The 27,979-nt window shown below is 46.1% G+C and overlaps 1 long non-coding RNA gene across 1 annotated transcript; it reads right to left on the reverse strand.

Moving 5' to 3' along the window:
• Positions 1–387: 387 nt before the first annotated feature.
• Positions 388–27,979, reverse strand: LOC135908104 (uncharacterized). The gene is made up of 3 exons (XR_010566206.1): positions 27,803–27,979; positions 27,366–27,725; positions 388–536 (listed from the first exon to the last, which is right to left on the reverse strand). It is a non-coding gene; the product is annotated as an uncharacterized lncRNA (long non-coding RNA).

Here is a 27,979-nt window from a genome sequence, read left to right on the forward strand (position 1 = left end):
CTGCTGTGACAACCAGTGACATTGTACACGTCACCCGACTCAAGCCCTACAGCTCTCCACGCACCTTGTATATTTAACAGCACCGTGACGGCACTTTTGCCGCCGGAGGGGTAGTATTACGGTAGCATCGAGAGATGCTCAAGAGACAAGCCGCCGCGAGAACGATGAAGTTTGTCTGTACCCTTGGCGCGAGCTAGTATCAGCCTGGCTGTCTGGCTCCAGTGTAAATAGCCTGTAAATAGCGTGTTTCATCTGTGTCTTTCCACACGTAATAATATTTTTGTTCTTGAAAATAAAGTTCCATTGATTGATTGAATAATTCATTGAATGTCTACAGTAAAACATTGAAATGCTGCATATTTATGTGCCATAAGAATATAGTGCACATTTTCATGAAAAATGGTAAATATTTATTTCCCACATTCGTTCCAGCAGACGCAGTCACGATGTGGCATTGGCGATACTCTTGAGACACCCAGGCTTCTTGTCTTCACATTGTTCAACTGCATTGCTTCTTATTCTTCGGCCTATTTTTCCTGCAATAAATGTTGTGTTTTTCAATTGTGTATAGCAAGATTTCTAAACAATGCAATTACTCAGCATTGCAAGATGTAAATATGGGCTTTCAAACTGACGTTGAATTGCCACCTGCTATTTGTCCTAAAATAGTATTGTTCATTGGATCGGCTTTCTTTGTTTTTTTATTATTTCGAAGCCTCTCACGACGAATTCGCGAGGGGCAGCATCTAGGCTGCGAACATGCACGCCTAAAGGCAGGGTGCATGCCTGCCTACGCGAATGCGGTCGCGCCATGTCGGTGCTATGCTGCGAGCATATGAACGCTTTGCTATCTGCTGTCGTCAGATAGGGTACAAAGGAGATAACCACGATGCTCCTGTTCTCTTCAACAACCCGATTGTAGGGACAAGTCCTATAATGCGAGCCCTTTATAGGCGGCAATCCAACCTCTGCTAAGAGGAACGTTGGAAATCACCTAAAGAAGTGTCGTAATATCAGCGCCGCAGGCCAGGTTCATCTGTGAAAGAACTAGTTTCTTGAGCTTTTTGTGAAATCTAAGGGAGCGCGAAGTTCTAAAAGAAGAGACAAAATGTGTCAGTGGGCATGAGGAGGAGGAGGAGGAGATTTTAATGAAGAGAAAGGAGGAGAGGTCGGCCTGGAGAGCGTGTCTCTAGCCTGCTACTCCTCACTGGGCAATGGGGAAGTGGGAAATACAGGGAAAGGCAGGTGGCGGGTGATAATGACAGTGGGCATGATTGTGTAGGCGGTGACTAGGGAAGATGTGGTGACGTCTGAGCTTACGTAAGTTATACAAAACGTCGCTATGTGCTTATATTGGTACTGTAATATGCTAAGAGAGCACAAAGCACCTACATGGTCGCAGGTTTATTGAGGATCAGAAGGGGCGCCAAAAAGCAAGCTAGCTGGTGTAGACATTTACTGGGAACGCGTTGGGCGCGCACGCTGAAATGAAATTTTACCGAACACCAAATATAAGATAAACTCGCAGACGCTTAACCGAATGTTCGAGCACCTCAAAGCTGTAGTGGTCATGTAGTGGTCAGCTGTAATGGTCATTCCCCATTGAAAATCACAATGAAGTCATGTTACCAGCAAAACGGTGCGTCGTCGTTAACATAGCTACGAATAACACTATATTTCGCATGCAAACAAAAAAAGGTCACACGCGGTTATAAGAAACCCCAAATTCCGCTACAGTGTATGCCGGTCCAATTTTGAAAAATGAGCGAGGAAGTTTCAAAAACCGTACGCACAGCACTAAGAATAGAAAAATTGTGCCCTATAATCAGTACACATTCAAGTTGAAAACGTGTAGTCGGTGTCACCTTGTGTAGAGCAAGGCAACGGCGCCCCTGGGCCGCTTCAGAGGCACCCAGCGATGCCTAATGGTAGCTGCTAGGCTCGGCATAAGAAGTGTCGGGGAACGTGCGGCTGATGTATCTAATTTCGGGCCCAGCGCCTACCGTTAGACGTCGCAGACGTCCCGCGCTCCTCACAAGGGTGACACTAACTGTACTTGCATAACCAGGTTTGCCGTGCCAGCACTAGTCGGCATTTAATCTCCCTGAAGCATCCCTTTCATGATAGCTTTCTTACAACTAACACGTTGGTGCTTCACAAGCATCGAAATACGCTAGAAATATACTTTGGTAGTGCCCTTTGGAACTAAATCTTCCACAGAGTAATTCTGTAGAGGCAGGTTGGCATTTAGAAGAGATGTGCTGTGGTTGAAAACTATAAATTCAAATTCTGTGACCTTTGCTATTAGGCTCGCATTTAATTCTAGCAGTCACTATTCGTAATTAACAAAATATTCTTTTCACCGTCATCATCAGCCTGGTTACGCCCACTGCAGGGCAAAGGCCTCTCCCATATTTCTCCAACAACCCCGGTCATGTACTAATTGTGGCCATGCCGTGCCTGCAAACTTCTTAATCTCATCCGCCCACCTAACTTTCTGCCGCCCCCTGCTACGCTTCCCTTCCCTTGGGATCCAGTCCGTAACCCTTAATGACCATCGGTTATCTTCCCTCCTTATTACATGTCCTGCCCATGCCCATTTCTTTTTCTTGATTTCAACTAAGATGTCATTACCTCGCGTTTGTTCCCTCACCCAATCTGCTCTTTTCTTATCCCTTAACGTTACACCTATCATTCTTCTTTCCATGATAGGTGTAACCATGGATAGGTGTTCTTTCCATGATAGGTGTAAATATTCTTTTATGTATTAATAAAGCTAGGGACGAGCGGTAGTAGAAAGTGCGTGAGTTAAACTAGAACAATTTACCCAGTGGTTTCACGGGTAAATGATGAAGAGCAGGCAAACAGATAATACATAAATAGACCCAAAGCACTACTGCACAATTACCGCTGGCCACGATTACTCGACAAGATCCCAACACAGGTTAACATGCAACACAATGAAGTCTAAATAACGCTAACATCGGCTGTGCAAGAGTGTGTTGTCTTAAAAAAAATTGCAGCAGAGTCTTTGTCGCCATCTTCTGCGTTTATTACAGGATCGGCATTCCAAAATTGTCTGTTCTGACAACGGCGTCTCCCCAACGCCTGTTGTCGTAGCCGCGAACTGCCTCTATTGAGGACAGTTACGTAGAATGTGTCAAGAGTTTCCTCGCTCCCACTGCCACCACATAGTACATTGTTGGGCATTTTATTGCGAAATGCTCAAGATGTTTTGAACGGCACTGCTTCCGATTGCCTACAAAGAAGGGTAGGGTATCTTCTGCAGAGTCCCCATAGGACACGAACACGGAGTGAAGGTGCGTGTCAGCATCCGTTTTATGAAAAGCTATGGGTCTTATAACGGGAAAACATCCGGTTTTGTGCAAACACGCGGAGTTTTCTAGCGGCATATGACCGCGGAAGTGACGCTGGTTTTGTGCGCTGTCTTCAAAACCTGGCTGAGAAGTGCAATTGGTGTTCTCGTTACGTATGAGGCTGCAGTGACTTGGGATGATATACTGCGAGGGTGCACTAGGTGGACTTCGTACAGAGTACCCCCTTGGTAGCCACTAAGGTTTACGTGGTGACGTTTCTGTGCTAACGTAGACGTCTACTCTTTATTCTCTAACGCGAGTTCTAAGTGTTGCTTGTTAGGTAGGACTGATAGTAAACATGACAATGCTGCTTCCGAGTCGCTGAATACCGTCCATCTTTGACCTCTGCTTGGTGAACGAGATGAAGTGCCACGGGAAGAACTACAGGTTCTGCATCTGTCGATGATGTGATCGAGTGACCCGTCTGGAAATGACGGTTGTGAAACTATCTGGGAAAACGACGGCCAAGGTGCTTTATGTTCTGGATTAGAGTGAACAAAGTCTACAATGCGATACTCCACACGGACACTCGCGTGTTTTTCTGCGTATATAGAATTGCATATAAGTAAGCACATTTCATAACGCTTAGCCATTGTCGGGGCTAAGATAGCGGCACGAAATTTCTATCCTTGGTTTTGCGACAGCCACACGATTGCAATAAAAATATAGCGTCGCAAAGAAAAGTTGAAATCGGAGTGGTGAACAAACTTTGTCAATCACTAAACATCGCAAGCCGACATCAGGAAAGCCATGCAGTATCTGGTTTCGCTTCAGAGCAGCGATTCCTACTTAATGCACTAGAGCTTATTCTGGGGGCGACTAGAGACTCATGTGGCAGAATACGTTTATGGGAGAATCGTCGTAGAAGCAACTACTTCAGGCTCTCCAGTTTCCCGTGACATACCATTGTGCCGGCATTGGGACATATATGTTAATTTTATCATGCAGAAGCTCTACGCAGCTTTCGCTTTTTGTAGGCATACGTTAGCACGGCAACCATGGGGAATATCATACATTTAAACCTCAGGAGGCAAGGAGCCAACTGTGTGATAACTACGACGCACCCAGGCGGGACAACATTGCTCGGACAGAGCAAGACAAGTCTTTTGGTCCTGCTCCTGTATTACGCAAGTATTCATAACAACTGGCATCATACCACGCTCATAGCGTGGGCCAGCTGTATTGCAGAGGAGAAAGAACATCATCGTCGCCCACTTCGAGGGAGATCTAGAATGCCACAACATTTATCCAGACTGAATGGCTGGTTTCTGATGATGACTGGTTGGTTGGTTGGCTTATATTGCCACGCAAGTTCAGCATCAAGCATCAAGTGAAGGTGTATCGGCAGCTTTCTATTTATTTATTTATTCATTCATTTATTTATTTATTATACGCTCAAGGTATGGTTGTACATTGCAGAGGGGAGGGGAAAGGTAAATACAGAGGCAAATCACACGAAAGTTGAATATAGAAAAAGATTATAAGTACAAAGAAGCAAAAAGCTTTAGAAGAAAGCATAAAAGCTAAATACGTGGAAGTCAATAATTAGTAGAAAGCGCACGGACAAATAAGGAAGGAAGGCAACAACATCGCAAAAACATCGCAAGAAATGCTATACAAAATAATAAGAATGGTAAATAGAAACTTGGAAAGCATGGCAAAAATGTATGGTATCAGAAAAAGAAAGGGAAGAAAAAAAAGAGAACATACCATTCAAACATACTAGCCATAACTTAGAATTATGGCATAAGAGCAGTTATTATGTAGAAAAAGCAAACGCAACATTAATTTATAACATCAAACTTTGAAGCATGGTTTTAAAGTTATTGGTGTCCGTTATGCTTGTAAGTAATGCGGCAAACTTATTCGAATCTTTGCTCGTTTGGGGAAGAAATGAATATAAAAAGCCAATGGTGTTGCAGTGCGGGATGTTTACCTTTTGGCGGTGGTCAATGCGAGATGAAATGTATGGGAACGGTTCAACAAAGATAGGACGTAAATATGTGTTGTGGTAGTAGATTTTGTGGAAAAGACATAGGCGAGATAGTTTTCTGCGGGTTGATAACAGAGGGAGGTGTAGGAGAGCTTTCATGTTAGTGACACTCGTAGTTCTTTGGTAGTTGGTGAGAATGAAATGGGCTGAGCGATTCTGTATTGCCTATAGAGACTGTATGAGGGTGTCATGACCAGGGCCCCATACTGATGATGCGTTTTCAAGCTGTGGAGGAATGTAACTTGTGTACAATATGAGGTTTAGCGATGATGGTGCTAGAGAAAATTGCCGACGAAAGTATCCCAGTGTACGAGTGGCCTTATAGGTTATGTAATCAATATGAGTTTTAAAGGACAGATTGCTGGCAATGTGAACCCAAAAGTGCCGGTATGACGTTAGACATTCTAGTGGGATATTATTTAGCGTATAGGTGGGGCAGATCACGTTAGTGCGAGAGATACTCATAGTCTTACACTTTTTGATGCTTGATTCCATGCGCCACATAAGACATGTTATTGAGATCCTCCTGAATTGCTATTCTTGTTGTTGGAAGCCTTTTCCCTGTCGTTGTGCTTGACAGCCTCTCGCTGTCGCCGCGATAGAACTAACTGCCAGCCGTCCGTCGCCTGGTTGTGTGCGGCGACCTCTTGGCTTTTGCTAATCCCCACTTCGGAAATTATTCTTGTGTCCCCGTTTTCGTCCACGTTGTTAACCGGATGCGGGGGGGGGGGGGGGGGGGAGGTGTATTTGGAGGTCCATGTCTTCTGATGTAGCCATCTCCTACGCTCGGCAGAAGCGATCCGGTTATTAAGTTGTGAGGTGGTCGCTCACGCGCTAAGCCTATCGAGGCCTAATGGGGCTTCCTCCGCTTCGAATTTTCAAAGTCGCGTGGGATGACGAAAACTTCACTCACGGACATGAAGGAACAGCCTTCAGCAGGCGGCGCGAAATCAGACGGTCAAATCGGTCGTCGAAACATGCGCCCGAGGAAGGGGAAGCCTCTGCCACCATTACCGAAGAACGACATCAAGATAATACTAAAGCCGCACAAGGGACTAATGCTCAAGGAATATCTGAGAACAGAAATACCGCAAGCGATTATTCGGGCTACCGGGATGATAATCACAGGAAACGGACCGAACCAGCGAAAAATCACCGGAGAGGATTTCATACTGCGTTCTTTTGTGTGGATTAGTTTGGAATGATTTTGCAGGCATGGCATAAATTTTTTTTTTCTCTCTCGCTCTGTGTTTTTGTAACAGCTCATTCTTCATAAAATATTTAACTTGAAGTTATACATGTGTGCACTTGAATGGTGAGTGTATATATGCCATGTGCGTGTGTATATGTGAATCTGTATATATATATATATATATATATATATATACAGTAAAAGCTCGTTAATTCGAATCGCAAGGGGAAGCCGCTTCAGTTCGAATTAACGAAAGTTCGAACTAACGAAAGTGAAGAAGAGCAACAGTACACTGCGATTTGGAAGCATTAGGGAATGTCAGAAATTTGGCGTGTCAGAAAGTGATGGCGTGTGCCGTGGGCACACGCCATCTTCAAGTCGAAGCTCTGGGTCCGACTGTGCCACACCACCGATGTCCACCGAAACGAACGTTAGCCGAGGCTTAACACCATCACAATGAATCGCGACGGCCGATACCTCCTAAGCTGAAAACAGAGGTACACAACCGATGAAGACTGCCGAGACAAAGACGGCGAACATGTGAAGGTGGCGAAGGCCCTGATTCGTTGGTTCTTGATTGCAAGCGCAGCTGCGACGTACTTGATTCGCTGTGTTTTGGCGTTTGCCGTGCCATCTCCGCACAGCATTAGCAGCTGTACAAGATTTGCAAAGCCTCCGAGATTCGCAACGGGCAAGAAGTCTCGGAGGTTACGTAGAACGGAGAGGCGGCAGCCGCCGCTGCCTTCCGGCTGACCCCGCGTCGGTTAGATTTTTTTTCCGATTTTGCCTTCTCTCGCCATTCTCTCCGTTTAGGAGGCAATACAACCTTGTGTGTAGGCAGTAGGCGCGTTTCTCTGGCCGTGTGCCAGGCGAGCATAGTTCGAATTATCCGTGAGGGAACCTTCTCGCTGTTCGAATTAACGGACTTTTTTATACATAGACTTCTGTGGAGCTTGGCCGGACCAAATCGTACAGTTCGAATTATCCATAAATTCGAATTATTGAAGTTCGAATTAACGAGCTTTCACTGTATATGGCGTATGCGCGCCACTTCTACGGCTGTTTGCGTGTGTATGTGTGAATATAACATGTCAGTGTACAATATAGTTTTGCATTGGTGCACGTATACGGAATATTTTTTTTCTCGTTCTTCACAGCTTGGTGCGAACAGTTTCTTTCTTTCTTTTTTGTTTTCTTGTTTGTTTCTCGTGTTGCTTTTTTTTCTTGTACGTGTGTACGACATACACTGCTGTTCTGCCGCTGTTGCCACTGTCTGTAGGGCCCCAGGCCTCATCAAGCTGCTCAATAAGCAGCTTTTTGTCTGTGGTTCATTTTCCTTGAGGAAAATAAAACTGATTCTGATCCTGATTCTGAATCCGAGCGGGAACGAATATCATCATCGTCTCCACACCTTCACTGGAAACGGCGGACGTCATTCGCCGAATCACTTGCATGGAGCTGCGAGGCAAGCAACACCCATTCAACGTGTACGTAGAGGATGCAGATGATAGCTACAAAGGGGTGGTGCACGGATTCCCAGCACACATCTTATCAGCAGATCTCCAGCAACACCTGCGAGTCGGGACCCAAGGATTCACCATCGAAAGGGCCCGAATTCTAGGAAGCTCAAATACCGCTTTCCTCACCTTCTCGGGAGGCATGCGCCCCAAATGCGTGTACTACATGGAAGTAGAGATGTGGTGTACGGAGTACAGGCCAATAATCAAAATGTGCCTGGAGTGCATGCAAGAGGGACATCGCTCGGACGTTTGTCCGAACCCTAAGAGCATATGCCGTGGCTGCGGACTCGAAAATCCACCCCCACAAGGACACGAATGTGAAGTGCGCCGTGTGCAGGGCGGCGGGGCACGAGACGCGTCGGTGCCCCAACAAACTGATTGCCGCCAAGCGCGTGAAGACGACTTGCCAGTCTCGATTGCGGGAGCAATCGCTAGCTGGTTCGAGTCGACGGAAGAGGAGAACTTCTACGGGCACCGATCGAGATCCAGATCTCCACACGGAAGCAGAGCGAAGAGCAATACCCCCCCCCCCCCCCCGAGGGACCCCTCCAGCTCCAAGGCTTCGCAGCGGTCGAATTCGCCACTGCCTTAAAGACAGCAGGTGAGCTGGGCGAGGGTTGTTTCTCCAAAACAGAATACTGGTGAAAATGATAAACGTATTCAGAAATTGGAAAGGAAAATGAGCGACTAAGAGAACAGCTCTCAGCAGAAGAACGCCAACGACAATCACTTGATAAATAAATGTCAGAGTTAGAGGCGCACTTCAATAGCACAATACAACAGCTGGAAACGGCGCGTCATTCTAAAGAAGTAGCCAAAACGAAAGCGGTGCCAGGTATAAACTCCGTCTCCGCACAGTCTCCGACAACCCAAATCTCAAATAACGCGCAGATAACGGCAGCTCCGATCCAGACAATGATCGCGGAAAGCTTGAAAATATTTATGCATGAAATGATGACGTTAGTTGCCCAAAGGTTAATGGCATTCCAACAACTATGCACGAAGGACTTCGAGAAACACAAGGTATTCGTGGCGGAACAGCTTAAGGCAGTCTCGAAGGCTGTTCCCACCAAAAAACGCGCTATTGCGATAGGAGCGGATTCGGCAAAAACTAAAACAAGCCACTGCGTAACAGAATCCGACGTCTCGGACACGGAAACGTCACGGGCTTAAAATAAGAGTGGGCAACATGGCTAATCACGCTAAGAAATCACAACGAATACAAAATTTTGAACGATTAGAGATATGGCAATGGAACTGCCGCTCCGTCTTGAGGAAAGCTTCAGTGTTCCACCAGTTTATCAAAATCTCCGGAATCACTCTGGACGTAAAATGTCTGCAGGAGGTCGGGGCCAAGCAGGCCAAAATGCAGGGATTCTACACTCTGAGCGATCTTCAATATTCGAAGGTCGCCACGCTGGTGAGCAAGTCGATAAACGCTCAATTATTAACACTTCCGCGAACTGGGGGAGAGACTAATTCCATAGTTACCAGTGTGATGCCAAAGAAAAGAAGTAAGGCACACACACTAATAGTAAATCTGTACAGTCCTCCCCAAAGCAAAGGGGATGACCTATCCCCCATTTTCTCAACAACAAAAAAATAAGCGGGCACCAGGGATAAGGCGGTGATAGTGGGTGACTTTAATGCACCCCACATACTATGGAGATACGCGAAAACGTCGCCCAACGGGTTCGTACTCAAGCGCACCACAATGGCTTTGGGCTTAAGGGAAATCAATCAGATCAGCAAACCGACACGCACTGGTGCCTTTACAATTAAAGGCACGCGCACCGACCGTGCCTTTACAATTAACATCAGAGGCGCACAATGGGTTTCCTTTGACGAAAACCTGGGAAGCGATCAAGACACAATTCGAGTAGCGCTCTCCATGCCCAACATACGGAGAACAATAGGAATGACTAAATTAGCTGAGTGGCCTCGTTATAGAGAACTCCAGAGAGCGCTGGAGGAGTCGGATACAGCCCCGACCAACATGCGAGAATGGACTGAATTCTTTCGACGAGCACATGGAGACACCACTAAAACCACTGATCGTACAGCGGTGGTGCCGGTGATAGACTCTCACGTGGTCAGCCTATGGGAAGAGAGGCGGAAACTGACCAAGAGGTGGAAAAGACAACGTCTAAACAAACACTTGAGACAACGCATCGCTCTCTTGCAGAGCAAGTCTAAGGCCACACCAACGAGCTCGCTAAGAACGAGTGGGCGACGTTCTGTGGAACCCTATTAGGAACTCTGGGAACGACCAGTACGTGGCGAATACTACGAAGCATGCTAGACCCGATGAGCACGCGTACTGAGAATAACAAGAAGCTCCAAATTATAGCAGACAACTTCGATGGTACAGACCAAAATCTAGTCTATGCTCTTCAGAAAAAGTACATAGGACCCTCACCTGCCACGGGATCGTCGTACGTGAGGAGACAATATGCACGGGAGGTGAGCCCTAAATTAGACGAAGAAATAACGTACGCGGAAGGTGTATGAGGCGGCACAATCCACAGTTAAAAACTCGACACCGTGCCCAGACTCGATCAGAAATGCAATGATTTGAAACATGTATTCGGTAGCCCTAGCAAAAATAGCAAAGATTTTCAAAAGGGAGTGCTGGGCCGAGGCAGACTTGCGCCAACAGTGGAAATTGGCTAAAATAATGATCCACAACCCAAAAAAGAATTCCTTGATTGATGCACTACGGCCGATGTCGCTCACGTCCTGCCTGGGTAAGCTCTATGAAAGAGTTATCCATAGCAGATTGCAGCGATACCCTGAAGAGCGCAGCTGGTTCCCGGACTTCATGATAGGATTTCGCACGGGTTTATCTTGCCAGGACGCGTTCCTCCTACTTAGAAACAAAATTCTAACTAATATACCATACGGCGATGAGAAACTAGCCCTAGCGCTAGATCTCAAAGGAGCCTTCGACAACGTCTCTCACGACGCAATATTGGAGGAACTCGAACTCGTGGATTGTGGTGAGCGCACATACAATTACTTAAGAGCGTTTCTTTCCAACCGCGAGGCAAGCATCAGTGTTAGTCAAATGACTTCGCATTTATTTAAAATGCCTGACAAAGGAACACCTCAAGGAGCTACATTATCTCCTCTTTTCTTCAACATGGTGATGCGTCGCCTCGCGCGCAATCTGGATCGGATACCCGACCTAGGTTACACGCTCAACGTGGACGACCTAACGCTGTGGACGAGCAGTGGTTGACTAGGGGATAATGAATATACGCTCCAAAGCGCAGTATGAGCGGTGGAGAAATTTTCGATATGGAGTGGCCTGAAGTGCGCACCCGAAAAATCTGAGGTCATCCGGATACACGCGAAAGGCTACAAATCCCGAGGATTGATTAACGTCGTGGTTGAGGGCCAATTAGTCCGAGAGGTACCCACAATGCGAGTCCTGGGTTTGTGGCTTCAGTGCGACGGGAGAGCAGTACAGACACTCAAGACCCTCAAATCCGCAGCCTACAACATAGCCCAAATGATACGTCGCCTGACGTATCGAAAAGTGGCAATGCGAAAAGACGATACCTTAAGGCTCGTGCAGGCCTTAGTGGTTAGTCGATTCACGTATGGCTTACCGTACCAAATCCTGAACAGGGAGGAGGAAAAGCACGCTAACACAATAATCCGAATCGCTTTCAAGGCTGCTCTGTGCCTGCCTAAATGTACTTCAACGGAGCGCATGTTAGCTTTGGGAGTGCACAATACTTTCGAAGAACTGAGGCAGGCCACCCTGATGCGACAGAGGGTGCGCCTCAGCTTCACAAAAACTGGTAGGGCAATATCGGCCGGACTCAATATCCCAGCATACCCCATTTATCTCACAGAGCAGGTCGTACCTGTCCCTCCTTCGATGAGATCCAAAATTACAGTAGCCCCAATTCCGAAGAATATGCATCCCGAGTACACCAAAGAAAGGCGCAAAGCACGCGTACAACATATTCAAGCAGCGTACTCTAATAACCATAGGTACAACACGTACTACACGGACGCAGCTTTGTATGCAGAGGCGACCGGGCAGCGCTACCTAAAGAGGTACGCCCTGGCAGTCGTGAATGCGATCAGCCAACAGCAAATTACCGCGTCGGCCACGGCGGGATCCCCCACATCGGCTGAAATATTAGCAGTGGCGATCACACTCGCTCACGCGGAGCGTTCCGTTCGCAAAGGGGCTCGGTCGTGGTCACGGACTCCCAGGAGACATGTCGCATGTTTCTCAAGGGGCAAGTGACTGCGGCTAGCCTCGCGATAATCCCCAAATCCTTCAACCACCATCATCGCCTACTCTGGTGCCCGGGCCACGCGGGGGTACAGGGGAATGAAAAGGCTAACGCGTTCTCTCGAGGGTTCACTAACCGAGCGACGGCGTCCTCTTCTAACCCCAGCAACCCGCACTATCCCTCACAAAATTCCACCAATTTAAATGCCAAAGACATCCTTGCTCATCAACGTGGAGCCCGCAGAAAATACCCGCCGCCTCACCCATAACTTAACGGGGAAGAGGCCACCGATTGGCGCCGAATATAGACCGGGGTATTCTCCCATTTAAAATTGCTAAACGCCATGTATCCCACTCGTTATAGGGCCAATCGTCCCTGGTGCAGTGGCACACCTACCCTAATACATATAACCTGGGAGTGTACTAAGCACCCTCACAGGCCAAATACCAGTTAAACAATGGAGCAGTGGGAGGCACAGCTCGCCCACTCCGACCTGGCAGGACAAAATTCCTTAATTAGCCAGGTCAGGCAGGCGGCAGAGGCCAGTGGGGCCCTGGACAGAGAGGCTCCGATCACCCCTCCTTCTAATGTTTTCTATTGCAATAGAGTTTCTATCTATCTATGCTGAATTGATAGAATATCTGAGGAATTAGTTATTTTTACGATACAAGACGCAGTCATCCGCAAATAGACAAATGTTATGGGAAACCTGAGTGGGCAAGTCATTATTATAAATTAGGAATAATAAAGGACCGAGCAGGGACCCTTGCGGGACACCGGAGTTAACTGGAGCTAAAGGCGAGTTAGCGTCATTAGTGGTTACAAACTGGACAAGTGATGTCAGAAACGCGCGAATCCAATCAATCACGGAAGTGTCGATGTTTAGAACGTTTAATTTATGAAAAAGCAATGCATGGCTCACTTACTCAAATGCTTTAGAAAAGTCAAGAAATATACAGTCTTAAAAAATCTGAATATAAATTGGCATGTAGGCCATTAGCAAAGAGGATAAGATGAGTGTCACAGGAGTTTTTACGGAATCCATGCTGCATAACTGTGCAGAAAATGCTATTTTCAAGAAAATTAACTAGATGCGTGTGTATTATATGCTCCATAACTTTACATGGTATAAATGTAAGTGAAATCGGTCTATAATTATTTGGATCATGGGCTGGTCCAGTTTTGTGAATGGGGATTACGTTGCCAATTTCACAATCCTACGGTAAGGTGTCAGAGTTGTAAGATTGCGAGTAAATACATTCTAGTGTGATTGAGCAGCTTTCCACTGTGTTTAGTAAGAACGTATTTTTAATTTCGTCTACCCCACATGATGCTTTAGGTTTTAATTTCTGTATTATGGCTTTGATAGGAGTTGTGTCGAAAACGATGGGATCCATGAAGTGGTAGTTGAATTTATCTCAGGCATAAGATCAGGGATCTGAGGTGATGACAATGACTGAGCGAAGGTATTGTTAAGCACAGTAGAACATGATAGGTCAGGTGCTGGGTCTCCAGAACTTGTGAGCAATGATATTACAGTTTTATGGCTATTTCCTCGTATGGTTTTCCAGAAGCTCTATCGATTAATCTTCAATAAATTTGGAAGTGTACAATTGAGGAACGAAAATTTCGTGGACCTTACGGCCCTAAGATCTGAAATTTATATGCTAGCGAATGTGCCTGTTTTCAGGAATGTGTCGCTGTACGGAATAAACGTTTTTTCTTGTTCGATAACCTATTCGGATAGGTGCGGTATCATGGGGCTTTATTGTTAGCGTAGAAGGATCGCAGGGGCACGTGTTTGGTGATTAGCTTACTAATATTATTTTTGAGGAAAAGAAAAAGAAATGGGCATGGGCAGGACATGTAATGAGGAGGGAGGATAACCGATGGTCATTAAGGGTTACGGACTGGATCCCAAGGGAAGGGAAGCGCAGCAGGAGGCGGCAGAAAGTTAGGTGGGCGGATGAGATTAAGAAGTTTGCAGGCACGGCATGGCCACAATTAGTACATGACCGGGGTTGTTGGAGAAGTATGGGAGAGGCCGTTGCCCTGCAGTGGGCGTAACCAGGCTAATGATGATGATTATTATTATTTTTGAAAATAGACCAGTTAGTTTCTGCGGAGCGTTGCAGATCAAATGGTAGGAAAGTGTCTAGAAGTATGCACAGTTTTCTGTTGATGGCTTGATAGTTAGCTTTTTTATAATCTCGGAACTTTTGTTGGTGTCGGTATGTTTTTTGTTGTGCTGTTGTAAGTGTGAAATGCAAGATATCATGATCGCTCAGTCCGGGCATGTGCGTACGCAGAAAAGTTATCGGACGATGACGCTAGAATGAGGTCCAGGAGTGATGATGTGTTTTGTGCTACACGTGTTGGAAGTCTGACTCCGGCCAGAAGTGCTGCCAGCACAACGGGAAGGCAGATTGCGCGCACTCGGGGGGACGTTCTTTCTACGAGGACGCCGTTGTGTAAATAAAACGAAGACAGTCCACGCCAAAATACCCTAGGGACAACGTCCGTCTTGCCTTCTAATTACTAGTCAATACTTCGTAACTACAGGTCTGCTTGCTACTGCTCGGCGAAGACGTCTGAGGTTATTATTCCGAGGAAGGCGTCTTCGTACAGTTCGCAGTGCGGTGGCAGGTCATTAGGGGCGCGTGACAGGCAGTCGGCGTAAGAATTCCTTCTCCCGGACTTTTACACCACGGTGATGTCGAATTTCTGCAGTCTAAAATTCCATCGTGCTAGGCGGCCTGATGGATCCTTTAAGTTTTCCAGCCAATGCAAAGCTTCGCGGCCGCTTATGACTCGGATGTGCTTGCCGTATATATAAGGCCGAAATCCCACCGTAGCCCGACTGATCGCAAGACACTCTTTCTCCGTCGTAGAATAGTTCTCTTGCGTTTTTGGCAGTAATCGGTTAGCATAAGCTATTTTGCTTTTAACTCTGTCCTTCATTTGAACTAGCATGGCACAGAGGCCTATCCTAGATACGCCGGTATTGCTTTGGCCCTCGGCATCTTCGTGCATGTGTGAAAGGACTGGCCGTGACTGCAGCCATGGTTTCAGCTGCTCAAATGCGTCATCTAGCCGTATTTTCTATTTAATGTCGACATTCACGTTCGTGAGATCAGTTAACGTTTCCGCAATGCTTGAAAAGTCTGTGCACGCTGACCAAAGAATCTGCGCATGGTCTTTCTGTCGATGGGCCGGTGGAGCCTAGCGATGCAGCTGTGTTCTGCGAGTCGGGACTGACTCCAGACTTGCAGATGACGTGGCCTAGGAACAGAAAACCTTCGTAAACGAAACAGGACTTTTCCTGCTTCAGGGGGAGTTCAGATGACAGGATAGTTTCTAGTACTGGCTGAAGCCACGTCAGGTGATCTTCAAAAATCGTGGCAAAGGCTACAATGTCGTCAATATAGCTGAGACAAGTCTGCCATTTCAGTCCTGCCAAGAATGTGTTCAGCACATGCTGGAACGTTGCAGGCACAGGGAGAAGTCCGAATGGCATCACTTTGAACTCGAAGAAGCCGTCTGACGTGACAAGCGCGGTATTTTCTCCATCCCTGTCATCGACTTGAATTCGCCAATAACCTGCCTTGAGTTCCATTGACGAAAAATACTCAGCATTGCAGAGTCGGTCTAATGCGTCGTCTGTCCGTGAGAGCCGGTATATGCCCTTCTTCGCTACTGTGTTCCTGCTGTGATAAAGAACGCGTAAGCCTTGAGTTCCATCCTTCTGCACTAAGACCACAGGAGACGCCCACGTGCCTTTCGACCGCTCGATGATGTCGTCAGGCAGCGTTTCGTCGACTTGTTGCCTGAGAGCTTTCGTTCTCGCGTTGATACTCGGCAAGTACTCTGGCGGAGTGGTCAAGCGGATTCTTTGGTTAATAACAGCTGGTTTGAACTGATGTTTGGCCAAGCCTGAATGACGTGGAAGAGCAGCCTTTGTATTGTCGGAGAAGGCTCGGGTTGTCATTGCTTATTCACGGGGAAGCTTGGACTTCTGTCGAAGACTGGTTCGGAAACTATGGTCGCCGATGCAGTTGTGGCAGAATTCGAGGGGACAAGCGTATTGATCGTTTCCATAATTTGTCGTGGAGTGTGAACGTCGCGCCCTTGTTGACCTGCTTGAACAGGAGCAGAAGTTGATCAACATTATTTTCGCTTTTCCTCCATGTAGTCGAGTGATCCCTTTTTTGAGGCAAATTTCACGATCGATCAGGAGACACTGGCTGCCCTAGATTACGTGTACTAGATGTGCGGATGTTTCCGTGCCAAAGGAAATGACATTGTCCTTTCGTATGTTTCGAGTCAGTTTTCCATGTCTTCAAACGATGAGCCACGGAAGGTCGGTAGCTCCCTGGGCTGATGCAGCACGACGGGAGGCGCTGGCGCTACCATTGCGGTTGTTGACTTGATCACGATATTCTTGATGGTCTGAGGTAGAAGTCCCTGATCCGGGGGTAGGTATTGTAGTCTGCGGCATGCTCGAAGTTCCGGGCGAAGTTGCTACAGTCTTCCACATGCGGGCTTGGATCGCGGCTTTGTGGGGGCGTCCGGTACATGAACGCACAAGCACCTCCACCAGATTTCACGTAGTATTCACGGTGGAGAACACAGCTGTAGAAATATGAATAACAACTTCTTATTGGGAGAACTTGTGCCCATAAACGCAAATTTCACTGAAAACACGGCGATAGCAGCGAACATAGTCGGCGATCGTCGGAATCGCGTATTCCAGTCAAGCGCGTCGCCTTTTGTGGATGAATCATCGAAGGTTCCATCACTGGTGCGCGTACGTTTTCCGAAAAGTTACTGCAAAATTCGCGTAGCGCAAAGAATCAGATTACACAAGCTTTGGTGACAACAGACAACGGATAGAACCACCGATAACATTCCAGTAAGTTCGAATAATGCAGGCGGGTTTCGCACTGAGTGATGGCTTGAATTTGTCTGTGGTGGAAATAGTCCCCGAGAAAACGATAAACAGTTATGCGTGTACGTCATACATATTAAAGTACAAGCCGTGGACGGGCACGTGATAACTAGTGAGAGCACGCTATATAGATATGCGTTAACAATCTTGTGCAATTTCTCCTGAGTTCGAAACAATGTGACCATGAAATGTAAGCTGTGTAGCAGGTTCGTTTTGCCCACGTATGAAGGTCTAGCTTATTGTTGGGTCACTTTGGATGAAGTTTGGCAATGCCATTTGAAATTACTGTCTTTTGCTGCTCGTAGAGCGTGCGCTACTAGCCTGCTCGTGCAGGGCAGCCAATGAAGGTGACAGTGCATACCGCATTTTTAATCGTTAAGCTTGCGCCTCATTTGTAAGAGGTTACGCGTCAATCAGAGAAGTCTGCTTATGAAATATTTTTAGTTTGTCGTGTACCAAAGAATTTGATCAACGAAGCCACATATATAGAAACTGAAATCAAAGAACACCGAAATCATTGTCATATAAATGAATTAGTCATCTATCAATGTTTTATAAAATGCTTGCGTCATCAGCACGTGAACTATCCTGAATTAAGCAGAATAATTTTTCTTGCTAACTGTGAGAGCTAAGTGACACGGAAGCACTAACGAGATGATGGTCTGACAGTACCTGCTTTACAGAAATAGAACAAAAAAGACCCTTCTCGTTTGAACAAATTAAACTTGAACCGATTTACATGCGCCCTGTTCTCAGGCTGGCTCACGAACAACTTGGATGAGGTTGTGTGCAAGCATAATGTTAGAAACAATCTTACCCTGACTGTTGCAACTTTCAAAGGCTTGTAGGCCATCTCAGTGAAAACCGGGTAGGTTAAAATCACTACCGAGTATTTTTGGATTTGAAGTATTCCGTCATACGAGGTTGTCATTTTCTCAAGTAATACGGAGCTACATAAAACAGTTTACATAACGCCTACAAGGTAAACTGAGGACTCCGATATAAGAGCTTCATACATAAGCTCTCAGTATCAGTAATATCGCGCAATAACGTAGATTCAATAAGTACAGCGACACCCCCTCTTCTTGAAGCATTGAGTTTACGGTATAAGTTGCACTTAGCTGGGATAAGGTCTTCATTTGTCTCATCGCAATGCCACGTCTCGGTAATGATTGTGGTAGGTGGATCATGTTGAACTGAAACAATGAATCTGTTCGATGGCGTATGCTACGTGCGTTTATGTTCACCTGGCATCCCTGTAATGCTTAAGATTTGGTACGTTGGTTTCCTGTTAGCGACCCTTTGTTTTTGTTTTTTCACCCGTTTATTGCTAGTCTCGCCGCGCAAAAGATTTCCATGCCCCACGCGAAGACTATCCTGGGGCAAAGTTATCTTTTGAGCTCCTTGAGCATCCTTGAACTTTTTCACCCTTAGCGGTTTCCCGCCGTAGCTTTCATTTCTTTAACGTAGCCTTTAAATGTTCATTAAAATAAATGTAAAAAATGATTTGTTTCCTCTCGTTATTGAATATTTCCTTTCTTCTTTATTGAATTCTTGCATTAAGCAATTACAGGTCGTTTACCGCACTGCCTCCGTATATACCGAATATAATTTAGCCACACGACACCGCACTTGCCAGGCCGTTCCCCAATCGGAGCACTCACCCACCGTGACCTGAAAACCTCACAGACATTGATATCGTTGAAATTGTGGCAACTGCTGAGTATCGATTTATGAAGTTCTTTATGTGCACGGAAGATGGCCAGACCACACGACACTTCACTTCGCATGGCGTCCCTCGAGTGAGTGCTTCCATCTATCCTAGAAAATCTCATTCTCATTGGCCTTGTTGAAATTCTTCCAGCTGCGATGTACCGATGTCCGGAGACGCCTTTTGTGTCTAGACATCATATGCAACATTTCTCAGTAACATGCAGAACTTCGTAAGGCTCCTACTCTGTTAGAGTGTAAGAGATAACACTTTTCGAGCCTCTGCCGAGATATAGTGCCGAAAACAGGGGCTGTTCTGAGTAATTGCGCCACCAGAGAGCAGTGACTGCTGGGATTACATACCAACGATTGTGTGAGTGCCCCCTCCACATAATTTCAGCTTAATATATTTTCAGTTCTTTAATAAAAATGTCATGCTTTTAGGTAGCATAGGACTCTTGTGTTTCTGATGAGACAAACCAATATGTTATTCGGGTTTTACACAGTTCCGCAACAGGATATGCCTAAGGAAGTACGGAGCAGTACACCGATAAGTTTGATATGTTAGGTTCCAAAACCAGACATTTTACTTATATATGTGCTTTCATAGTATATGTTGCATGATGAAAGCAAATATGGTCTATAGAAAGTATGCATATGTTACATGCTCGAAAGTGGTCTGTGTAACTAGTTTTTGGCTGTCGGTGAACGCATGGTGGCAACACATCTGCCTTCTTTTGGTGTGTTAAATTGTTTCCGGTTACGTTGAATACCATCTTGTTTGCTCCCCTTTTAAAGACTACACAAACTCTGAAAAATATGTCTTAGACGTTTCTAAATATAGTCATGTAGCTCTATAAATCACCCTTGAACTGGCCTACTGTAGTCTTCTCCAGGGCCCGTGTTCGCAAAAACCTCTTACGCAACTTTCGTTCGTGAGACGAAATTCCAGGCAAACCTGATGCGGAGCATGTGAGTAGCGAAGGCATGCACCCATCGGTAAAAAGCACTTTCGGAAGAAGATCCTTGGGAATTCGGCATCAATACCTTGACGTGACGAACTAACGTTCAGTCTAAAGCATACTTGTTTAATATGCATGACTTAAAGCTCAAATACACTTCTACCTTGTAATTCTTGTTACAGGAAGATTGTGAAATGGAGTATTGTTTCACATTTTCTGATGCATGCCATCCCGAAATGATGCCATCATATTGGAAATAAACCAATTGCAGGTGGTATGCCTGAATGACAGTAAGTTCCCGGGCGAGCATGTTAATGTATACAGCAGAAGACCTATGAACGAAAAAAAAATTGGCAAGAAAGAAGTCAGCGGCAAATTGATAGCTGGTGTTCCTTGCATATATGATCTTTCGCATCGTTATAAAAAATTGCATCACTTGGTTCGCAGTCTCTGCAGCTGCATAAAATTTGTAGCGCGTGTAAGATAGTCAATAGCAGCTGGGCTCCTATACAAGTGGAACGGAAAGTGGGAAATACAAATGAAGCACGTGAACGTATGAACGGTGTAACGTGCCTTGTCTAAAATATTTTTTTCTTTGGTATTTCGTACATGCGGCGAAACTGGCCGATGTGCGCGTGAGCGCTTACACGAAGGAAACAATAATTCTGATGAATTGCTGTCACCAGGGAAAATTTCGGAGCATTGTGCTAGATGCGATTATACGACATTGTTTGACCCGGCTGCACCGTCGGCGCGCGAAGTTAACATAAGGATGTGAGATACAACTGTGGCCCCAAGAATATTGTCTAGTGTGTCTGGCGCCTGTATCTGTCTATGACGCTGCTTGAAACGCAAACTTCACTGCTAAAAACACCGACCAAGCAAGTGGCACTGATTTTAAATGCTTTTGTGTTGGTTTCTTCGTTTGTTTGTTCTTTGCGGGCATATGCCTTGCCTTCTATGAGGAAATATATCACTTTTCACATCATCTTGTGTGCGTGATCTCCTGTGCTCTATTAGAACTGCGCAGAACAACTTGCCATTAAATGAACTAATGTGAGGCAGTATGATGCCCTACTTCTCTCCTCCAACAGACACAGCGATCTACGTGCGTATAATTACGCGCGCTTCTATCATCTTATTACTTTTATTGACAAAGTGCACCGAATGACTGAAAGAAGCTGGTCATAATTTACATGCTGCTCTGTTGACTGTATGTTCCTTGAGCACGGCATTACACGCCTGAGTGTAACAAGGTAAATAGGTATGGTTTTACGAAACGCGTTGCACATAAACTCCACATTCAACTTCGTTTATTACTGAGAATTATAAAACCTCTACCGTAAAGATTCGACTATCTCACCAGACTACATCGACTGCCACGGAGATGGATGCTATTCGCTGTGCACTTCGCGTAATTTCTGATGAACTGCCCAAGACATGGAGCGTGTTCAGTGACCCTAAGGCTACTCTTCATTGTGTCGTTTCTGTCTTACGCCGAGGACACCACGAAGAACTAATTCTAGAAATCAGACTGCTGCTTCACCACTTCGTCAAGGAAGGCCATGACCTCACATTACAGTAGATTCCAAGACACTGGCATACTGGGCAATGAAGATTCCAATGCAGCAGCACGATCTGCACATGAGGAGGGTTTGCAAGACTCCATTCCATTCTCAAAAACAGACGCAGCAATGAAAAGTCATGTGCTTGCAAATTAAGCCATAAGATTTTTATGGAACACACCAAGATTGAAGCACGCACGTCTGCACCGACTGGACCCGTCCCTTTGACTTCGACCTCCCTCTGGACTCTCTCAACTCGAGACAGCAGTGCTTTACCGACTGCGGCTTGATGTCGCTTTCACAAGATCTTCCGCCTTCTGATTCGGTATGGACGAGAACGCGGATTGCAGTCACTGCGGAGGTGAGTAGATTATAGAACACGTACTGTGCCACTGTCCTTGAAACAGCGCGCACCATCTGTCACGAGTGGCCGTCTTGGCACGCCTTGACGACAGGCCACCTTCAGGACAGTCTTGGAATGCCGACATGAACTGCCGTCGCAACGAAGGTCGGTCAAGATTTTGTTGACGTTTTTAGGCGGAAGTGGCCTAATGATCCCATCCCAGCCCCACCCCTTTCCTTTTTCACGCCTTTCTGTTTGTCCCCACTCCTCTTTCCGTCTCTACTTCCCTTTTCCCTCGCGCAGGGTAGCAAATCATAGGCTTCAACTCTGGTTAACCTCCCTGCCTTTCCCTCCTTTGTATCTCTCTCTCTTTAAGCATTCAATGCTACATTCCCTAGTAGCTAGTTGTTCCTTTAGTCTAATTTGTAATTATACTGGACTGGGAAACTTTATAATTATTCAATATAAAATTTACATACATGAGCATTCCTACATGTTGGCGGGAAGTGCAGAGAGCAAAGCAAACTTGTACGTAAGAAGTCGCATGCAAATTTTTGTTTCTAAAAAAAAACTTCTAATCAAATACATTGTTATTGGTAATCTAGTAGTTTAACAAATAATTTGTTTAAGTGGTAGCGCGTAGTGTAATTCGATTAGTTTTTCCAGTAACGAATTATGTGAACAGTTACTTTATTCACGAAACAAGTTGTAATAAGCGACGCAGGTTTCAGAACTTGAATGTGGCGCGATTGAACTGCAGTAGAATGCCTGAGATCAAGCCACTACAAAGCGTCACCAATGTGCCTGTTTAGACAGGCAAAGAAAGAGGCTCAGTATATGTATCCTCCTTTTCAAGGATCTGACAACCAATTTTCATGGTACCCCCCCCTTTTTTTAGTGCAGTGGAAAGCTTACCGGTCAGCGTGTTTAATGATTAAGTAGTAACGCGGAAAATGCTGTGGAACATTTTTTATGAGAATTTTTTGACCTGCAGGGAAGATTAAGTCATTCACAGGAAGCATGCTGAAAACCGTTACAGGTGAGCGCGGTAGCGATCATAGACCGGCATTAGTGGGAAGCAGACGACAAGTGCCGCCTTGGTATGAGACAGTATAATTTTGTTTATGAAGTCGATGTCCTTGCGATTCATGTTTTTCAAAGTGTTAAAGTGTTTCTGCGATAATAGCTACGTGTTTTTGCTGTTTCCTGTCTAATGGCTTTGGCATTTGACTAGCCAAACGAAACCAAGAGCATCGAAAATGAAACGACGCTTTACCACTTGATACTCGGTTCGTGTTGCTGTAGCCAAGCGCGCGCTTCTAATTTCCGATCTCGTTTCACGAAGACCTGAGCGAGCTAGAAGGCAGGATTTTAGCTCGCATGCGTGCTCAGATTTCAGATCCTTACGAAGTAGCACCCGAACGTCATGCTTCGATGGACGAAAGCGGCAGCGGAAGCGACCAATCCGATTTGCAGTATAGACCACCATCCCCGCCATAAGCAGCACACCCAGAGAATGCCGATTGCTAAATGCTCACTCACACTAGGCCTACCCGAAACCAATTTTGGTCTGCCGACTGTCGTCGACGGCGCTTTTTCCTTCGTCACACTGTACCGCCGCCGACAATCTGCCGACAGTCGGCGGATAGGTCGGCGTTGGTACAGTGAGACAGAGGCGCCGACACGAAGGTAAACACGCTCCAATTCACGGCTAGTCGATGGCATCACAGTGAGGTCATAAAACTCAGGGTACTTGCAAATCGCTGCTATACCCACGCGCGTACAACAGCATGTGCCCCACCAAGCATGTTGGACGATGCGGGCGCCGCTCGTTAGCGTGGACTTTGTTTGCTTCGTAATACGCATAAAATAAAGCGCAAGTGTGTAATAATACATTAACTGAAATTATGAGCAATAATCGTACTGTACATAGTGACAGTCGACTTACGTATAGTTATCTCTTGACTACATTTCGAAGTATCAAGATTTCACCGCCAGGACTCGCCACTTATGGGTTTTCCTGATTTTCTTTGCGAATTTAAAATTATATTTCCTACTTAAATCGCGATCAGTGAGCTGGACTCTATCACTATAAAATGTGTTAATTTCATTTCCATTAACGGCTCCCAACGAATTCTGGCCAGTTTTCAGTCCCTTTAACGCTCCATCAGATGGTCTCTGATGAATTGAACAGTTGCGGCTACGTGTTGATAGCAAAGCTTAGCACGTTATTGCCAGGAAACCACATACAAGCTAATTTTCCAGCTTTCGATTGCCTCCACCGGGACTGTCTCTCCTAAGTGCCAGCAACAATAAAGCGCTGCGCTTCAGAGGGGATCCAGCTCCTTAGTAACAAGAATATTTTGCGCAAGATCCGTATACGTTGCAATCCCACCCTACCATCCGCGAACTGACTAAAATCCTTGTTCTTTCATGCTCATTTTTCTGCTTGAGCAAGTTTCTATTGTCGCTGCTGATGTGTTCACAAGAATAACGAGTGATAGTGACGAACGAAATTGTTTAGACGCCAAGCCGGCTCGTTGTGTTCACTGAATTTATACAATGTTAAAGTAAGTTCACACGAAAGTGACGTAGAAGTAATTCATTGTATTGGGAAATTCCTCACTTCCTTTTGTGGGGCACTAAATATAGCTGTAGTAATTACATTTTTGAATGGAATAATTGTGGTAGTAATCGGTTATTTTTCCTCTAACGTGTGTATGGTCTGGTTTATTCTGACCGGGATAATTATGAGTTTTAGGGAAACATGCCAGCAATTCTAATTCTTTTTAAGATTTGCATGAAGCGTGTAAATGGTCTTACCGGCACCCTCTCGATGCTGGTTTAGCTGTCGATTTGAGCTGTTGATGGTGGCATGAGTAAATCAGGAATTTGTACCCAAAGCATTAATTTTATATAGCGCTAGCTAGACATGAATTAAATGTTTTTATTGCTTCGTGTAATGCTGCCGCCTAAAAAGGTATGCCCAACCCTCCGAAAACCATAAGAGGTAAAATTGTACAGCCTCCTTTTGGTCCCATGCTCGTAAGATTTTCTGCACCAGCGTCCAGGTGACTGCAGCACGTCCGCGGGCTCCACCTCCTCTGTCCACTTACAGAATTCTTGCTTCCTGATGCAAACGAGTGTGAAAGTATTGTCATATAATACATCAGTGCTGAAAGTACCTCCAACAACATTCATAAAGCTATAGCTACCAATTTAATCGCTGTGTGTGTGGCTCGGCTTAGCTCCATGGAGATGCGCTGAATGGCATGTCACGGAGTGAATCCAAGAGCAACGTACTACTCAGAAGTGGACGCACCAGACGAAGTCACGTGTTGTATATCTAGGTGAGTTATGTGATGCGATTCTAAAAGGTAATGCTTTGTGATGCCCATTGCAGTTTTGTGGCAAAACATTGACCGGCAATCCTAAATAAATGAAATATGGGTCGTCTTCGCTGGGCATTATATTATTCGCCAAAATGTACAGAATTGCTTTAACGGCTCTGTATTATATATTAGAAGCAGTTATTTACGATGTAATATGTGCTTCAACAAAATCTGCGCAATTTAGTTACATCAAAACAAATCGCCACTACCATAGGCTGCGTCCACTGGCAGAAGTACATAACTCCCACAGTGACAGCTACCACGGCACTGTGTGCACCTTCAACTCTACTGCTGGGAGCTGGTGCGGTGGACCATTGTTACGACTTTGCACCGCTGCCACCGCTATTACGACCTTGAGGTGGTCCCGTAGCGCTCGTCACCCATTTCGTGACAGAGCGTTGGTAGCGAAGACTCCGAGTCAGGCGTCGGTGAGAATAACGAAAGGGACTTAATACATTATATACAGGTCATCATACAGGACAAGATCGGATCGGCACTGGAGCCGAGAGCTCACAGCAAACGCGACTGTTCCCGCACGGCGACGTCCGGCAAGATTGCAACGCGTGACACATCTCACTCCAGTCGAGAGCGGCACTCAACTCCCGGTGGGTCGGCGCATACGGATTTCCAGGTGGCGGCGTCGGGCCTTAACATGCCCCGAGAAACCATTGTCACTCAAACGGCCCAATACAAAGCCAGCACTCGACAGTCGTACGAGAGGTCCAACCAGCGACCGCGCTGGCCACCCAGTTCAAAGGTGGCGCGCGTGGTGACCTCCAGGCAAAAAGAGGTACGGCGCCATGCTGTCTGGCACTTGGTTGCACGTTTGGACATGTCGTTCGCCGATGCTTCTCCTCAGGACACCGCTGCCTGACAGCTCAGCATCTTGACTTGTAAAGGGAGAATTAGGGCGCTGTGCCTTTCGGCGCAGCCCGGGGTTTGTCCAAAAGGGTGTTCGCAGGATAAATTCTGCATCTTGTAGATTCGGAATCCGGGCTTGTGGTAATGGCACAACACCATACGTGCATCACATCAAGTGAGAGATTCTCGGGGAGGATCGTGTCGTGGTTGCCGCGCCAGTTTGCGAACCATCAAACAGCTTCCTACAATTTTCAGACGGTTTCACAGTGAAGCTGTATGTGACCCAGATCCAGGGTACGAGCGTCTGCGAGCAGAAATTATTATCATCAGCAATGGCTCGAGCGCCACCGTCGTCTTCGATGGCGCCCCTCGGTGCAATCCCACGAACGCGCTCGTACCAGGGCTCTCGCATTCGTTGTCTTCTTCCTGAGCTGGCTCCGTTGTGCGAAAACCATCATCATCATTAGTGGTTCTTTAGAGTGCGGCTGACGTCATGGTTCTATAAGTGAACGACTGATCGTAACTGATCTCAGTTTCATTACGCCGGTGCAATGGCTAGGCCCCGAGTCAGGACTGCAGAAGAACTGCGCGCGTATGAAAAGCGAGCGAGGGAGAAGCGAGGAGAGCGTGTTTGTGGAAGACAGCGTGCGGACGTTAAGGCTTCGCTGCATGAGCGAATCCGCGAGACGGCACGTAAGCTACTTGAGAGAACCGACAAAACATACTGTTAGTCAGGGAATGGCACGAAGCACCTTCAGCGTCAAGGCGTCAACGTGGATGAGCAACGCGCATTTACAGAGACTTCCTCGATCTTCATTTCGGCTCTACCTCCAATGTCTGTGACAGGCTGTGGTTCGATAATGGCCGTCGTCGTAATGGGAGGCCGCGTTTTCGGGGGTATGAGCCATTGCTTAAAGGGGTATGAGCCATTCATTGTGTTGCGTGACGGACACATTTAATAACCAAGTTGATAAGGGAATTCGTGTGCGTACCTATATCATCACGATGACCGTAGATTAGAACAATAAATATGTTCGCACCTTGGTTCAATGTTTTGCATCACCTCTCAGTCGAGCGTTGAGCAGCTTCGCTGGTCATCCACCTTCAGAGTGGAATGACTCTTGAACTTTTTTATAGTCAAAGATTGCAATTGCAAAGGCAAATTGCAAAGATTACAAAGGCTCACACCAGACAAATCAAGAATATTGTTCTTTTATGAATCATGACCTTTGAAATAATTACTTACCGGTCATCCCGTCTTCCTCGTTTTCCACGTGTTGTAACTATTACCGATGGACGCTGTGTTGCCGGCATTCTTTCTTCGATTTTTACGTAATGTTGGACAGCTACAGCAGACGATCGGTCGTCCCCTTGCATCATCAAAAAAATGAGAGAAGTTGTGATAAAAACGACCAAGAAGTTGAACCTAAAAAACTTCATTCTTCACAGTCGTTGATGCGTATCTTTGCACGTATTTCTCACACGTTCACAACTATACTCGCTGACAACTTCCTGTGGCTATAAAGGGAAACCTACGGAGGCAAAGCGCGCACAAGTGAGAGCGCTTCTGAAGAGAGCCCCGTGTTTTCATCCACGTTGGTGTAAGCTGGGGAAGAGAAAATATAAACACCTTATTAGCAGCGGTTAAATAAGACAAAACACACCACTGAATTAAATGCTTACTTAGTTTGCAGCTTTTGTTTTCCGCGTCTGGGCAAACACGAAACCGTAGCACGTGGAAGCTGCGTCGATTCAGCGTCTGTTCCGAGCAGCCAAAAGCGCTTTTGAGGGCTGGCGAACTACTTCGCGTGGTAACCTATGTGCAGAAGCTTCGCGCTCGTAGTTTTCCCTTTATTGCCA

The sequence above is a fragment of the Dermacentor albipictus genome, chromosome 5 (genome assembly GCF_038994185.2).
Source record: "Dermacentor albipictus isolate Rhodes 1998 colony chromosome 5, USDA_Dalb.pri_finalv2, whole genome shotgun sequence".
Lineage (NCBI taxonomy): Eukaryota > Metazoa > Arthropoda > Arachnida > Ixodida > Ixodidae > Dermacentor > Dermacentor albipictus.